At 43.9% G+C, this 17478-nt stretch overlaps 1 protein-coding gene across 4 annotated transcripts in view; it reads right to left on the bottom strand.

Annotated features, from left to right (window-relative positions):
- Positions 1 to 16593, bottom strand: part of DAAM2 (dishevelled associated activator of morphogenesis 2) — a 146488-nt gene extending 129895 nt beyond the window's left edge. For 3 of the 4 annotated variants that reach the window (XM_077161713.1, XM_077161708.1, XM_077161714.1), the window contains exon 1: positions 16487 to 16593. The gene's annotated coding sequence lies outside the window, so the exon portion shown is untranslated. The remainder of the gene's footprint in view (positions 1 to 16486) is intronic. The other variant, XM_077161710.1, reaches the window with a different exon arrangement.
- Between the last annotated feature and the right edge of the window lie 885 nt (positions 16594 to 17478).

Genomic DNA, 17478 nt, shown 5'->3' with positions numbered 1-17478 from the left:
CCCTGCTACACAACTAACAGGTGAGGTTCACGGGCTCAGTCAAGGACAGAGGCTGCACAACAGGGGACAGGGGCACTTACGGCACACACAGTGTGTGCCACTTGGTTGGGCCTGGACCAGATTCCAAGGGAGAGGGGGCTGTAATAAAGAGCAAAGTACACAGAAGGGGTGAATCAACTGCATTTCAATTAGACACCCAGAGAGGAAGGAAGCATGGCTTCGTTGTCCAATAAAAGTAAGTAAAGCAATTCCCAGAGGCAGGTATTTTCCCATTCAGGGCATGGTGTTTTCAAGAGGAATACAGCAGTGCTGTATTAAAGAAAACAGGAAAGGACGGAGAGTTTCATTGAGGCCAGGGAGTTATATGGGGAAAGGGGCACTTTTTTTTTTCACCCTGTGGCAATGAGAAATCTTTGAAACTGTTGGCTTCGTGTCTTTATTAAAAGGGTGTCAGGATGCTGGCTGTGCTCACTTGCCAAAACCCCAAAGAAATCTCAGCTATCTCCAAGGAAGAGATGGGGTAGGAGGAGATGCTCTAGCAATTTGATATGGGGGGAATGAGCCAGAGAGTTCCTGTTTGGTTTCTATCACTGTGATCCTATCTTGCATCCCTACTAGTATAGCAAAATATGATTACTTGTAACCCAACAAATTCACAAATCAGAAAAAATAGGTCAAAATTTTTGGTTCAAAAATGGTGGTCACGGGTGGTACGATGGTGGCTTAGTGTCAGAGTTCTCGCCTGCCATGCTGGGGACCTGGGTTCAATGTCCAGTGTCAGCCCATGAAAAAACAAAACAAAACAAAACAAAAATGATGGTCACTTAGAAGATTCCACAAAGGTTCCAGGTGCTAGAGTAACTTTCCAGAAACCTACAACCTCCAGATGGGTCCCTGGTCCAGATAAGTCCTGAAACCTAGCCCAGCCTCTCCAGAACATCAGCTAGTTCCATCTCCCTACCCCATATTAGTGACAGACCCTTCCAATGGCAGAAGTTTAGAATTGTCATAGCCCAAACACCCCTAAAGAGAGGGATGGAAAGATCAAAGGTGATAGTGGAATTATACATAGAAGATAGGACTTAACAAATGAATATAAATGCTGAATCATTAATATCTCTTTTAATCTACAGTATTTTACAGCAGCTAGAAGTAAAAACCTAAAATTGTGAAATTGTAACCCATGTCAAAGTGTGATAGAAGTTTTACAACTAATTGCGGTGCTGTGCTTGGAAATTTATAGCTTTTTTGTATATATATTATTGTACACACACAAAAAAAGAAAAAAAGTCAATTGTGATGATAAAAATTTAAGCCCTCTAGCCTCCTATATTCTGGAGCAGCTAGAAGGAAAAATCTGAGAGGATCATACGGTAGCCCATGACAAACTCTGGAATCTGTCCTGTAACCACTGTTTGAAGAGTGCTTTGAAAACTATTGCTTTTTTATTGCTTTGCTTTGTATATACGTTATAGTATACAATAAAAAAAGTTAAAAAAAAAAATGGTGGTCACCATATCCAGATAGGGCCCAGTGTAGTCCATCGGAGAACATCTCACAGGGAGGTGGTCATATCTACCTAAAAATTCCCAGATAGACCCAGATAGACCTGGAACAAATGGAGAGCAGCTTCATATCTACCTCTCAACATATCTATTTGCCAACAGGCAGAAGAGACTGATAAGGAGTTTATGCCCATTTGAAAAATTTAACTTTAAAAAAACTAAGAAATATTTTAGATATTAAAAAATATATAGATGATAAAATGAACATCTGTGTACCCACAACCAGTATTAGTATGTATTCCTCTCCCTGGACCAATTCTTTTCCTTCCTGCCATCCCTAGAGGGAGCTACTTCTCTGAATTTAATGGTTATTCCCAAATAAGTTTGTTTGTTTTTTAATAATTTCATGGCACATGTAACTATTTGTATTCAAAAGAGAATGTTGGGTGGGCCACAGTGGCTCAGCAGGTAGAGTTCTCGCCTGCCATGCCTGAGACCCAGGTTTGGTTCCCAGTGCCTGCCTATGCGAAAAAAAAGAGAATATTATTGTGCCTGATTTTAAACTTAATAGCAAGGGCATCCTATTGCAACTTGCTTCTTTCTGCAACTTGCTTTTTCCACTTAATATTGTTTCTAAGATTATTCTTCACTTGTATATATCTATCTAGCTCCATTTTCCTCCAATACACTACTGGATTCCACAGTATTCCATTGTATGTATATGTAAAATTATTAGTTTTCTGATGATGGATAACTGGAAACCACACCGCAATGGACACTCCCATGTATTAGAGTTTCTCTAAACTTTCCTAGCAGTGAAATTGCTGGGTCAAGAGGCAAATACATCTTCAACTCTACTAGATATTACAAGTTGCTCTCTGAAGTTTCCATGCCAATTTATATTCCCACCAGCAGCAAATGTGAGTTATCTTTGGCTCTTCATCCTTTTCAATTTTTGCCAATCTGATGAGTGTGAAATGATGTCTCCTTGTGATTTTAATTTATGTATTTCCTTGGTCCCAAGTAAGATTGAGAATCCTTTTATATGCTTATTATTCTACAGTGTCATTTTTATGTTAGAATTATATTTGCATGATTTGAGAAACCAAAAGAATTTTTCTTGTAACTTATAAAAGTTTAAATGAGTTTAATATTTCATTAACTCTTCTTTGGGGAGGGAAACTGTAGATGGAGGCAGAGGGAAGATTTCCTTTCCCAAACTGGCTTTAAAATGGGAATTTTATAAATGATCTTTAATATTAGAAACAAAGCATTAGAGATGAAGCAGAAATTCCAACAATCCCCAGGCAATACGGGAAGCAAAGTTTTAGACCTTGTCAGCATTGTCAAGGAACAGTTCAGATTCCTCCTATTATGAAGGAATGCATAACTGAACTATGCATAACTGTGCAGAAATCACAAATGGATTGAAGAAAGCATAGGAACTATTTGTCCACCTTTCTGCTTCAGAAAGCACCATGCATTGACCATCCCAACAGATAGAATCTCTCCTTTAATAAGAGCAGAACCTGGAAGGAGATTCCACAGCTTCCTTACATTTCCAAACACTCTTAAATGGAATCTAAGCTTCTCATCCTTGAGCATATCCCTCTCACATGGAATAGTTTTCTTTACTACAAAATCCTTCCCCCACGAATAGTGTGAGTGGCTCGGGGATTCAGCCTTCTATCCCCCATCTGTAGCACAGGACTCAATAAAGGTTGGCAAGACAGCTGAACTAGTTTGGAAATGCACGAGGACTGGAGCCATGTCTTATTGAACTTCACAGTTCCAGGAAGAATATTTATTTATTAAGGGAAGGAATTTCTTCCACACGGAATCTTCTTCTCCAAGCTTAAGACTAGAGTAAACATGGAAATAAACAAGGTACTCTAACATGGGGAATAAAAGAAGCCTTAAAAAAAAACCTTGGGATGTATCTTTTCCATCAAGCCTTCCTTCATATCCCCCATGTATCAAAATGCTGCTTCCTTCTCTAACTATGTATTACATTCGCAACTTACACTAAACTTACACTGATACTCCCAGTGGAAGAATATGATTCGACAAATCACCATAATAAAGATGTACTTAGTACATACTATGTTCTAGGCACTGTTCCCATTTTACAAATGAGGAAATTGAGGCTCAGAGAGAATAAATTACTTGCCCAAGGCTGTATCCCTAGTTGGTGGCAGGACTTGAATTTGGACCATAGTAGCTTGACTCCAGAATCTACACCAGATGCCACTGTGCTTTATCAAAGCTACAGCTGGACACACACAGCCCTTAAACACCTCTTGCCATTGTTTTAGTGCAAACCCAGCAGTGGGCTTAATGAGAAACTAATTATCCTTTGCATCCTTATCTTTGATACCCATCAAATCCTTAAGGCCTTGAAGAATTTGCTGATCCCTTTTTTATTCATTAATAAAAGCTCCTAGGTGCTTGAGCTTGTCACTATACACTCATAACTCATTTTGAGAGACTAGAGGCCTTGGAGGCAGAAGTGAGTTTTGCTAACCAGGATTTGCTCCACAGAACCTGACTTGGCACATGAGGCCTTGTGCAGGGCAGCTTCTCAAATACTTGTTTTCAAGTCCTTCTGTTAACAACAAAGACTTCTACAGCACTTTGCAGTGTACCAAACACTTTCATATACCTTACGTCACACAGACCCACCTCAGACTTGTACTGCAAGTATTAATGCAGTTTCCACCTTACATATGACTAAAAACCAAGGCTCAGGAATGGCAAGTAGTTTATCTTAGATGGTTCAGCTAATTAGTAGAGGGCTGGATGAAATTCGAACTTAGACCCTGACACCAAATTCCACAAAAGAACATCTTTTGCAAATAATTAAGTTGACCTCTTATATCATCTGTCCTTTGTGCACTCTCACACACACACACACACAAGTGCAATCGGTATCTCCATTTCTAGACCAGTAGAATAGATTAGCTCTGAAAAAGAGGAAAGATTCTAAACTAAGTTCTTCTTTTCTGAACTATTAATGAATGGATGACATACTTGTTGTCAACAAGTGAACCCTCAGGGCTTACTCTGCCTATCACCAGGCTAAGTGTCACAGAGACATAGTGAATCAGGCACAAGCTGGCCTTCTGGGAGCAGTGTGTCTCTTGGCATGTGTATCTCAAGGGTAACTAGAGCTGTCAAAGGAAGCGCACCTTGCCATAGTCCCATTTGGACAGGGATAGATGTACGTGGGGGAGAAGAAAGCCAGACCCTGTTTTAGTATAAACAGAAGAGCCTAAAAGTACATCGAATTGGGACAAATTCCAGACAGTGTTCTGAAAGAGTTAAAAATAGCCTGTGCAGTCCCACTGACCAGGAGAGCTCTGCACACTCAGATTTTCCAAGGGTGAGGATAAATCCCAGGTGGCCTAGGACAGTCCTCATTCACGCCTCTTTTCCCAGTGTCTCTAGTTAGTGGCCCTTTCACTCTTGAAAGAATCCCGGTTTTAGACAGTAAATTACACGGTTGCCCTTGCCTTCCAGGAAATTCATGACTTTCTCCAATAGCCCCTGGGAAGGAAAACAATTTGGCTTTCCAAGGTCATTGAGTTGCCTTATTCCTGCTCCTTTGTGCAGAACTTCTCACAGCTACAGCCACTCAGCCAACAAAGGGGTACAGCAATTCTCTCCAGTGTTAACAAACTGAAGCCAAAACTACTTGCCATGGATCCCAGAATGCATGGGCTTTAGATTCAGATGTACCTGTTTTACATCCTGACTTTGACAGTTTCTTCTTTTGTGACCTCAGACACATCACCCAACCCCTCTGTGCCTCAGTTTGCTCATCTATAAAAGGGGTTGATGGCACCCATCTGCTGAGATTGTTTTCAGGATTTGGTGAAGTAGTGTAAGTGAAAAACCCTAGCACAGGGTTTGAAACAGAGGACACCCCTACCCCTGAGGAGGCTTTCTAGAACACAGGAGCCCCCATATAAAGGACATAGGGGGCATGAACATCTTGGGAACCCCAGGATCAATGCAGGTCTCAAGCCCCTGTACCACAAATGTTTGCACTGCTTCCTCATCTTTTAAAAAAATGGGAAATCATGGTACAATCACTTTGTAAAACTGTTTGGCAGTACCCCTTAAGGCTGAACCTCTGCATGCCCTCTGATCTAGCAATTCCACTCCCAGGTACATACCAACAGCAATGCAATGTGTCACCCAAGGACAAGGGCACAGATGCTCACAGCAGTGCTATTCATAATAGCCCCAAACTTGGAAATCACCTATATGTCCATCAACATAAGAATGGATAAAGTTGTGCTATATTCACTTGAAGGAATACTACACAGTAACGTGAATTTATGCTCCATGACACAAAATTATGCTGAGCAAAAGAATCCAGACTCAAATGCGTACACACTACTGGATAGTTCCATATATACAAAGTTCAAGATCTGGCAAAATAACCTATGATGTTAGAAATCAGGGTAGTGGAGGAATCATAACCAGAAGGGAGCACGAGGGAGCTTCACGGGGGTAAGCGGTCTGCAAGAAAGTTAAGTTCTTTGATCTGTTTGTAAAAGCCCATTGACCTATATGCTTATAAAGTCAGTACTTTTTTATTATATTGTACTTCAATAAAAAGTCAAAATAAAATCTAAAAAATGGAAAACAAGATTCTTTTCTTTGGTGAAATACTGCAAGACTAATTAGACAGTAGATACATAGCAAAAACCAGTGGGCTATTTTATTTTATAAATGTTGAGCCCCAGCCCTGTACCAGGCACTGTGTAAAATGTTGGGGAAACAGAGCTAACAGTGGGTCCATGGACTTAATCATTACTTCTATTATCTTCTTCCTCATCAGCATCATTGCTAACATTTCCTTGTACTTACTATGTACCCGGCATAGTTTTGAGAGCTGTTCATTCATTTATTTATTTTTATTTTTATCAAATCGTATGTGTGCTTTCTCCTCATAGCAGCCCACTTTACAGAAGAGGAAACCAAGGCATAGGGAGATGAAGTGGATTTGCACACAATGAACAAGAAGAGGAGGCAGAATTTGAACCCAGGCAACCTGAACCCAGTGCCTGTGCCTTGAACCACCGCTCTCTACTGCCTCTCACAGCAGAGAAATCTGATCGGGGCATTGGCTCCGATGGCCACAGCTTCCAGGGAGGCGGCCGCCGACATAAATAACATCACCTCTGTTCAGTGTGGCGGGGGTGGTAAGTTATCGGCCCTGTCTCAGAAAGGCAGAGGCAGTTCCTAATTCTGTCACTGGGCAGCTGCCAGCCCAAAACTACATGGTGGGGAAGAGATTGAAAATTATATTGCCGGAAACTTTTTTTAAAAAGAGAGCAAGTTAAAATGCTTTGGACCTTCTACTGCTCAAAGTCCATGGGAACTCTGAAAGGACTTCAAATACGGCTTCTGGCACCACTGGGATACTGCTGTGTCTCCCCCGCTGACCTGGAATCACTCCCTTCCCTTGCTGACCTGGTCAAGGGAACCTGAGGCTGGGGGAGGTGGTGTCTGGGAGGAAGCGAGGGTGGGAGTGTTGACACTGAGCTCCAGGAATGCGGTCAGATGCTGAGCTGCGGGTCTGGGTCTCTGCGCCTGCAGAGCGGTGCATCCATCACCCAGGGAAGCTTTGCTTTGGCACTCAGGCTGCGTGATGGGTGGACGTAACCTGAGTGGCAGAGCGTTCAACACACAGTGCCAAAGACCGCCTGTGTTTGGGACAGAAGAGGAAGAAACAGACACCGACGAGGAGGAATCAGATTTGGCAAGGACCCACACAGGCAGGAGGACGGCTCCCCGTGGGCTGGGTGGCCGGGGCCAGCAGGTGCCCCAGAGACCACCCCTTTTGAATTGCAGAAGTAGTTCTGAAGTGGAGGGCAATTCCCACAGGTCAACTTGTCCAGCCCCCTGTTTCCAGGCAGGATGGCAACAAAGCCATCTGATCACACTTCTTCTGCCCAGATACACCCACACTCTTTAGTCTAATTTGGCAATAAAAGTCAAAGCATTTGTTCAGCCTTCCCCAGATATGTCACAATTCTATTTGGAGAGGAAAAAGCCAGGTGACACCTGGACAACATGCAAACCAGGGCACAGAAAAAAAGCACCTTTAACATAGCCATCAACAATTACCAAAAATATAACGTCCTTCTCCAAAATACTGTGGTATAAAATAGTCACAACCGCTGGGGCTTTAACAGGTACTATTCCAGGGACTTTATGTGTACCACCCCACTTAAGTTACTTTAACTGTTCCAACAACCCTATGAGGTAGAGGATATCATCATCTTTGTTCCACAGATAAGAAAACTGAAGAACATACAAGTTTAGTCATTTGTTGGGCAAGTTATTAATTGGCAAAGCAAGCTGGGTCCTGCAGGAGGCAGACTCTGAGCTGGAGTAGAGCATGCAGGCAGTTTAGTAAGAAGGGTGCTTGGGATCACTTCCTGGATCACTTCCTGAGGGAGTGTGGAGAAGTAGAAGAGACAGCACTACACAGAGGGGGAAGCTGCGATGCAGTCAGTCAACCCCATGGAGAGGCTTGAGGCTGGGATGGCACCTTAGAACTGCGCCCATTGGAAGATGGAGCCAGGTCTTGATATTTCACTAACCACCAGATGCAGAGTGAGCCAGGAGGGGAGTCTGACTTGGGCAGGACACCTCTCTTTAGCTGGGAGTCAGTCCTGAAGGGTGGCCCAACCCAGGATCCACTGCTCAGGGATTTGAAGCCAGCCAGGCTTTCTGAATGCAGAGTCCACACTCTCGATGGTTATGCTACACTGCCCGATTTGCTCATCAGGAGTTTTCCCCTGTATAATTTGATGTTTCTTTGAGGTTTCCTGCTACCTATCCTGCACATTTAAAGATCAAGGAGACTCAAGGAGGGAAAGATACATCTGGGGAGGAGGGAGGGCAGCCACAGGGGCTGATGCTGGGCAATATCCCTAGAGCCAGGGGACAACTGGGAGCCACTGTGAATGCAGTCATGTCAGGAGGGTCACCAGGTTGTGGATGCCCATTGCTTGGCCTGAGTACCAGAGTGAAGTCTTCCTGTGCCATACTGCACGATACTCCTGACTCAGAGATCCAAACTGGTGACCATTCAAGACGAAACCATGCTTTATAACTGACTGCAGAAAATAATAAACATTCCAGCAAGAACAGCTGCATCTCAAATATGTAAAGCTGTGTGTGTGTGTCTTTTCATAAAGAAATCAGAAAGAGAGAGCAAGAGTGAGATTCATTGCAGGGATATACTTGACATATAGTCAAGGGGAAGGAAAGTACGCTGTTGAATAATGTGCAGAGTAAGATTCAATTTCTGTGAAAAACAGACACACAAGCAACAAGACTCCTCTTTACCTATAGATACACCTGAATGATCAAAGGAAAAGATGATAATGGATATATATTGACACTGATTTCCAGGGTGGAGGTGGAGACATGATCAGTTTTATCTTTATGTATCTTTGCATGAGATTGATTTATTTGCTTAAACAAGGAGGAGTTACCTTAATAATTTGGAAAAATCAAATAAAGAAAACATTTTAAAAATGGCCTGCAGAGAACATGTATGTAATGGGGGCCCATGTAAAAATACTATTTCATTCCCTCTCAGCCCATCCCTTTTAGGAAGCAGCTCCTAATTGTCCACTTGGAGATAATCAAAGCAAAGACTTAATTAGAGGCTAAGACTTTCCTGTGTCCTTTCCCTAATGATTAGAAAAGAACTTCATTTTAATGTTATTCCACATAAAATACATATCTGCCACCAAAGTAAATCTGCCACTATAAAAATTATGCAATACATTCTGTCACTGAATAGCAATGCTGAAATTATCTGCTGATATTATACATGACACTGCTTCTCTCCATTACCATGTTAATAAAAACTGACCACACTGAGCCAACTCCTGATTATCTTGGCACTTATACATGAAAAGCCTAGAGAAGCCAAAACCCAGCATTTCACCACATCTGCTGACAAGAAGTCAAAGAGTTGGTTTTAAGTTTCTTCCATCTTTCCCTGTCCCTGGCAACCTGTGAGAAGAGGTGTTCCAGAGGGCAGGAGTTATCACAGAGTAGTGGGACAAGGACACAAAGCATCTGTCCACACAGTCTATAAACCGAGTCATTCTTTTTCATCTGGTTGGTTATGGGTGTTTGCTCTCACAGTACCCATCAGCACCTGGGCAAGTCCTACTCATTCCTCAAGAGTTAGCTCAGGTTATTAGCACATTGAATCAAGGGCCTACTTGACACTGTTTGGTTAACAGGTGTGGATTCCACAATACAGTTTGACTTGTATGAACTCCAGATATATATCAGACATGGAGATTACTCAGCTGATCATTGACTGTTCTGCAGTATGTTAAATGTTATGACAGAGGTGTGTGCCAAAGTTGTAGGAGTGAGGAGGAAGGAATGACTGGGGGAGATTGGCAAGGGGAGTTTCAAAAAGAAGAGAGGACACAAGCTAAGCCTTACAGGGTCAATAGAAGTTAACTAGGAAGACAAAATATGTAAAAGGGTCCTCCAGTGGGAAAAAACTACCAAAAAGTATAGAGGGGTGGGACATGCTTGTGCCTAGATTCAACACAATAATACCTAAATTAACCCTGAGGAATGATGAGGGTTGCTGGACAACACTTTTACTTCACAGGAGCCTCAGCATCTCAGGTCCTGACCTGTGCTTCCTTAAAAGGACACCCCTTTCCCTCAGAAATTTCATGCCAGTCTTTCGTCATCATACCAGCTTATTGAATGCTTATTTTCCTGCCACATCCCTTGTTCTGTCTCATGATACTAGATTTAGATTTTGAGTTTAGTTTAGATAGTTTTTTTTCTGCTTGGTTAGTTGCCAGTAACAACAAAACCATCATAGCAACATCTGATATTTGTTGAGTACTTACTCTAGGCCAGGACAGACATCCTATGAGGAAGGTATTATCATCATCTTCATCTCCATTTTTCAAATTAGAAAACTGAAGAAGGTGAAATTATTTGCAAAGTCTTGCAACAGGTAATTGGTGGAGTAAGAATACAAACACAGGCTTGTCTGCTGCTAGGACCCATATTTATAACCACCATGCTGTCATTTACTCCCTAAGCTGTCCTTACTCAGATCATGTTCATGTTTGAGATCGGAGCAGGAATCGGCCAACCCTTTCTGTAAAGGGTCAGATGATAATATTTTCAGCTTTGCGCGTTATACAGTCTCTGTTGCAACATTCAACTCTGCCATTATAACATGAGAGCAGCCATATACACTACATAACCGAATGGACATGGCTGTGTTCTAACAAAACTCTATCTACAAAAACAAGTGGCAAGGGTGCACTGGTGGTTCAGTGGTAGAATGCTCATCTGTTTTCGGGGAGACCAGGATTCAATTCGTGGCCCATGCACCCAAAAAAAAAAAAGTGGCAAGTTGGATTTGGCCTGTACAAGTAGTTTGCTGACTCCTGATCTAGGGTAGTTTGGCTCATTATTCATTTAGCCAATGTTTATTGAGTATTTACTTTTTACCCAGCACTGTTCTGGGTTCTGGGGATACCACAAGAGCCACACAAAGTCTCCACCCTCACAAAACCTGAATCCTGGCAAAGGCTTGGCTGTTTTCTTTTGCCAATACCCAATACCCTGAGACCTGGCCTGACTCTCTTCATTTAGCTAAGTGGTTCTCAATTTTGACTATACTTTTAGATCACCTGGGGAGTTGCAGACGTATCAGTGCCGGGCCCTGCTCCCCAGGTGATTCCATTGTGCAGCCTGGGTTGAGATGCACACTGCTTGGATAGCTGTTTGCCTCCTGATTCCCTCCTCTTTCTTGGTGTATGAAATGGGGTAAGGTTTTTAAGACTTCGGAGTTTGGGCTGTAAAATGGGGTTACTACCAATCTCATAGAATTGTTATATTAAATGAGATCATATGTGCTTTTCAAATCGTACAGTGTTACAGAAACCTAAGACATTGTTATCATTTTGCCACTATTATTAGGTTTTAATACTTGGTACTGCCTGAATGATTTCTGTCCCCAGCTTTGACCTTGGTTTCTTAAACCAAATCAGTGCTTAGGATTTTTTTTTTTGTATGCTACATGGTAGGGGTCACATTTGATTATTTTTTCCATGTAACTATCCCATTATTGCAGCACCATTTGTTAAATTTTGTTGTTGTTTTTGGAAAGTGCATGGGCCAGGAATCAAACCCGGGTCTCCCACGTGGCAGGCGAGAATTCTACTACTGAACTACCCTTCCACCCCCAGTGCTTAGGATTATTCAAAACAAGCCTCATGGAGAATTGACAAGTAGGCCACGTTCCTGGGTAAGTGGGTTGGTGGCCTTTCCTTTATTCCAACCAAGACACTCTTGGGGCTGCCACTTGTTTGGCATGAGAGGAGCTGGTCTAGCTCCCTCTTTCGTATTGAAGGGCTCCATTCCCCAGTTGAAAAATCTGACCTTTAAACACTGTTGTTAAGTCTTGAATAAATGGCTTATTTACTTTGACTCATGGACAAATGTCCTAACCCATGTATTTTCATGAGCTTAGAACTGGAGAGGGGGAAAAGGCATTAACATTTTGCTGAGCACCTAGTAGCTTACTAAATCATTCCCATATATCATTTCATTCCATCTTCAGAACACCCCTGGAGAGTAAGGATAGTTATTCCCCATCGCACAGAAGAAGACTCAGAGAGGTTCAACAGCTGATGATCCAGTGAGGCCAAAAAGCAAACCTAAGTCTAATGGATTCCAAAGCTTGCATCACAGAGTTCCGGGGTGGCCTACAAACAATTCAGATCCTCTTAGGCCAGGATTTAAAGAGAAAAAAAAAACTGCCTAAAGTTCATTTTTTCCCACATTGGGAAACTGGAGACTCAGAAAGAAACCCACCACATTCACTGATGACTGTTGTCTGATAAACCTTTGACAGCATAAGTGCAGCAATGAACAAGTCCAAAGAGGAGGCACTTCCTCTCTCCAAAGCATCTTGACTGTCAAGTTTTAGATCCTTATACTTAAACAAAAAAGAAACAAACCAAAAAAATTGAGGAGAGAGTTGGAGAAATAGATGCAGCCAGAAGCAAGGAACTCACTGACCCCCAGTCTGGTCCATCTCAAAAGAAATTGGCCACTGGCTGAGCCTCTTAAAAGCTTAGAAGTCATCCCAGGCCATGGTTAAAGAATGAGCTTAAACAAAACAAAAACAAATGTGATCTTCAAAGTCTTAAATGTCAACTTGAAGGATAACTTAGAAGCTTTTGGATGGGCCAAGAGAACCTGCAGCTGCTCTCCTCAGCACGAGATGCTCCTTTCTTTTCTTTGGAGTACTCACTGCCCTCCACAATCTATCAATCAGGGTTCAAGGGGCAGCCTCCTCACCTCACACCCACTGGAGATGTTTATGGATAGACAAAGCTTTCCATTCTTTACAACCCCATCAGATCCTCCTCTTATTCCGACCTAAGCCCCCTTGAAAAGCAGTGGCTGCTCAACCAACCTCTCACCTCAGGCTTACCCTTAAGACTCAACCCATTCTTGACCTTTCTGCCCTGGCCCTCAAATTCCACCCCCATACCCCAACCACACGTACACCTGCAACCTGCTCTGCTGCTCTCCTCCCTCCCAAGAGAATTTAAACTCAGGAGTGGTTTTCAGGCCAGATAACCAGGATACCTCTTGACTCTCTCTGGTTGCCTCCCTCTACTCCTCAGGATAATGGACCAGGCGTGATCCTGGAGAATCTCCACTGACCGCCTTTCTTAGAGAGTTCATGAAGGAAAAGTGACCTGAGTCCTAGAAACTCTACCCACTGGCCTTCAATAATGGAAAATTCGTAGCTGGATTTTGGAAGAGGTCTTTTCCAGACAACATTAGCTCCTGAAGGCTGCAAAACTGAAAAAATAAAAATATGATATTCCTTACTAAACATTCCTGGCTCTGTTCTTAGTCCTTTTGCACAAATATCACTTTGTAGATATTATCCTCATTTTATAGATGAGGAAACTGAAGCTCAGAAGAAAAAAATAATTCACCCAAGGTTATTAACTTATATGTAAGTTTCAGTTCTCCTCCAGAGTAGTCTGATCTGAAGTCTGCACTCTTTCCATTGCTCTAGGCTGCATCTGAAATCCAGAGCCAAATGACACAAAGCCCCTGAACCCAGAAATCCTAGCTATGGAAACTTAGAGAGTCATCTGCTATCAATGTCAAGGATGTCCTCCAAGTTTTTCCTGTCAGGTGCATTTGCTCTTTGGACCTTCAGGAGAGTCCAAAGAATATATCCTCTCTAGTCATTTTGATCTTAGAGATAATCAGAGTGTTAGCCAGAAATTTGAACTGATAAGAAGGGACAGAGAGAAGGCTTCAATCTCAGCCCAAGTGTCAGTGGCATGGGAAGCAGTCCCAGGTCTGAGGATGGTGAAATGTCTGCCAGACCAAACCGAGAAGGGACAGGATTCCACTGATGACTTGTAAGACCCACACAACTGAAAGAGCTGAAAGCTGATTACTTTCCTCAGCCTAACTCTCCCTGATGAGTCCTAAGCTGGAGCAAAAGTATTTCTAGGAGTCTACCTCAGATGGGTCCTCTGTGCCCCTTAATATTTCTTTAGTTCTATTTGTAAATAGTGGGAATGAGTCAAAACACTTAAATTTGTGAATTCCACTGGCTTCACTGAAATTGAAGAAAGCCTCTGCTTCATTGATTGTCTCTGGCCTTCCCTATCACCAGCAATCAACAATTACCCTCATTCTTTACTCCTGCATTCAAGGCTTTTCAGTAACAGGTAGTTTAACCTGTTTTGTGTCATAAATTCTAGGAATAGGGAGTTGGGAACGAGGACTGGAGAGAGAACATATTGCCCTCACCCAAAGCAAAAACATTCACATGCCTTCCTTGTCATCCTGGCTTCACAGTCTCCACCTTCCTGAGCCCTTGAAGTTTTAACGCCTGGGAGAATTTTCTCTCCTCTCTTTGTCCTGATGGGGGCACGAGTATTCCCCCAGCATCCAAGGATCTGGTGGCAAGGCTCTGCAAACTCAGTTGGGAGTTATGAGCCAGTATATGCAAGACAATAACAGCACAGTCTTGTTTTCTTTGAAGGATGAAATGGGGGCTGGATGTCATTCCCAGCACAAATGAAGAACCGGGCAAGTTTGCGCTTCCGTGCCAGAAGCCACCGCCATCACACACAGTCATGTATGCGTAAACAAGCACATGCGTGTGCCTCCCTCAGGGACCCAGTGGCCCCTGTTTACCCCTGCTTTTGTTCACATCACCCATAGGATGCTTTCCCTGTTCTTCAGGACTTTCAGGTCTCCTCGGTACTCCTGAAGTTAAATGAGTCCATTTCTGACCTGGCTGTATCATGTTTTATGCCGCTTCCCTAGGGGCCAATATGCATAATTTCTAGAACTTTTCCCAAATCTGTACTTCCTGCGGGTCCGTTTTCATTACTGGAGCTCCTCCCCCATCCCTTAATTCTTTCATTTTTCTATGATGCAGGGAAAGTCCAGTCATCTTCCTCCCACCCAAACATTCTAAGTTGGCACTATTGCAAAACACAAAACCAGTGAGCCGGCTAGCGCAGAGCTGAAAGGCACTCGTCACGGTCACTTGTTTTGGGGGCCCAGCTAAGGAGCTCCCCGTGCCAGGCGTTGTGCAATCCAAGGCTCATTGGTCCACGAAGCCCTGACCCCGGCCTCTGCACTCTCAGGGACAGCAAGCTGCCCCTTCTGCCTCCTAGGGAAAATCCAGCCCCTTCTTCAGCCATGTCTTCAGAAAAGTCCCAGAAACTAATACCAAACTCACAACGGGGGAGAGAGGGGGACAAAACTAAACTTTTTAAATTTGGGAGGTTGTTTTCATTCCCAAGTGGGCTTCAAGGAAAACCTGCAGGGGAGTCTTTCCCAGCCTCCAAGTAACTGAAAGTAGCCAGGGCAGAGAGAGAAGAGTTAAATCAAGCCCAGACCTCAGCAATCTGTGTTCAATTTTGATAAAAATCTCTCTCCAGCTCCCCCACCACCTCCCTTCCTCCATCCCACCGCTCAGACATGTCTCTTTATGTTATGGGTTTACATCTTGTTTGGGGTGCCATGGCTGTCCCGGACAATCTGGTATGCATCACATCGTGGGCACATGTAACGGACGTTTCCATCCCTCCCCCGGGGCCAGGCTGGACAGAGAGACACAGTGACCAGGCCCCCACCTCCTCCCCGCCTTCCCAACAATTACCTGCCTCCAGACCAGATCCTACCTTTCTGGCTAGGTCAGGTTCCCACTGCGTCCCATGTCAGGGCCACAGCATGAGACTGGGCAGTGGCCGCAGGTGCTGAGGTTTGCAGGGTCCAGACCCTTTTCCTGTGATGCTGCTTCCCATGTCCCAGGTCCCTCTGCCCTGAGAGCAAAGACTCAGGGCTCCCTCTGTCTTGCCCCGCTGCCAGGCTTACAAGTGGGAGCCCCGGCTTGTAAAGTGTTAAATCCACCCGAAAGAAGGCACAAGCTGAACCAAGCAAAAGCTACCACCAAAAAGTTGTCAGTTTAGGGGTTAGGGTCTATATTTGTCTGCTGGGGACAACAGGGACTCAGATTTCAAAGCCACAAAAAAAAATTTTAAATGTTTTTCAAAGACATGTTCTGTATCCAGATGTGCCAATGCACATACCCACACACACACACTCTCTCTCTCTCTCTCTCTCTCTCTCTCACACACACACACACACACACACACACACACACACACACACAGGCCCTTAGAGCCCACTTAAGTGTCAGTGGCTCCTGAAATCACTTTGGAGAAACAAACAGCCAGCCTGTGAACTGCTACCTTTCCATTCCCCTTTTTTTAGCATTCTAAAGAAAGCAGAGGGAGGAAAGTGTAGCAGCGTCCTCAGACAAGCCCCTCCGCGGGCCCCCAGCCCCTACAACGTAAAGCCCAGAGGAGAGTAGCAGGGCCAGCTGCACTTACTCCGAGTACCCCATGGCGCGGCCGCCCCGCTCTCTGCAGCCTTATAATCCACCCGGAGCGCGGCCGCCGCTCCTCCGCTCTCGCTCACTCCTCTCTCCGCACTGCACTGTTTTCCCTCCAGGGCCCGCCTCTCTCTCCTCCCGCCCACCCCGCTCTGACGTCAGCCGTCTTGGAGCGGGATATTTATGGCAAGGATATTCTGAATTTTCCCTAGGTAGAGTTTTGATTGCAGTTCCTTGGGATTTGTAATTTTCACACTTTCAGACAGAAAAGCTCCACAAAGGAGGGGAGGGAGGAAAGGAGAGTGTAGCGGGCAGGGCGAGGCAGACAATGAGGGTAGCTGTTTCCCAGCTTTGGCAGGGCTCCCTCTGGTTTGGAAACATTTAAGGGTCATGGAGGTAAAAGTGGCGACCTGGGCAGGGGGTTTCTCCTCCACTCCTCCGTCTGGGCAACGAGCAAGAAAAAAACTGGTCTGAGCCCGTCGTGAGGTCAGGGGCTAGGAAATCCCCTTCCCTTCATCTAAGTGTCTTTTCATTGGAAAATGCTTTCAGGGAAGGTGCTCAGGCATGAGAGAGATAAATCGGGCAGGACAGAACAGCTAATTAGAAGCCCTGGTCCACGCCCTAACAACTTTTCCATTTCTTCTTTGGGAGTGTGTATATATATATGTAAAGTTTATTTTTATTAAATTATGTTCCACACTCGCTGCCTCTGTATAGCTTTTCCAACTCAGCACCAGTCAATTCATCTTACTTCATTGCTTACATACTAGTTTGTGCCATTTACAATAGCTCTTATTCATACTTTTAAATTTTGCTTTAAATTTTTTTTTTCATGTATTGTGGTCCATTTCCTTGACCGGACTGGAAATTGCCTTAGTCACTAGCAACTGTCACCTCCATGACTGGCAATGCCCTCTGGGTGAGTATATCATCTGCTCTGTTTTTCATCCACTCTCCCAGGGGTACCTCTGCAAGCAGATGGAGCCCACA

This window comes from Tamandua tetradactyla, chromosome 5 (assembly GCF_023851605.1).
Source record: "Tamandua tetradactyla isolate mTamTet1 chromosome 5, mTamTet1.pri, whole genome shotgun sequence".
Classification (NCBI taxonomy): domain Eukaryota; kingdom Metazoa; phylum Chordata; class Mammalia; order Pilosa; family Myrmecophagidae; genus Tamandua; species Tamandua tetradactyla.
The sequence above is the reverse complement of the archived record's forward strand: the minus strand, read 5'-3'. Positions and strand labels throughout refer to the sequence as shown.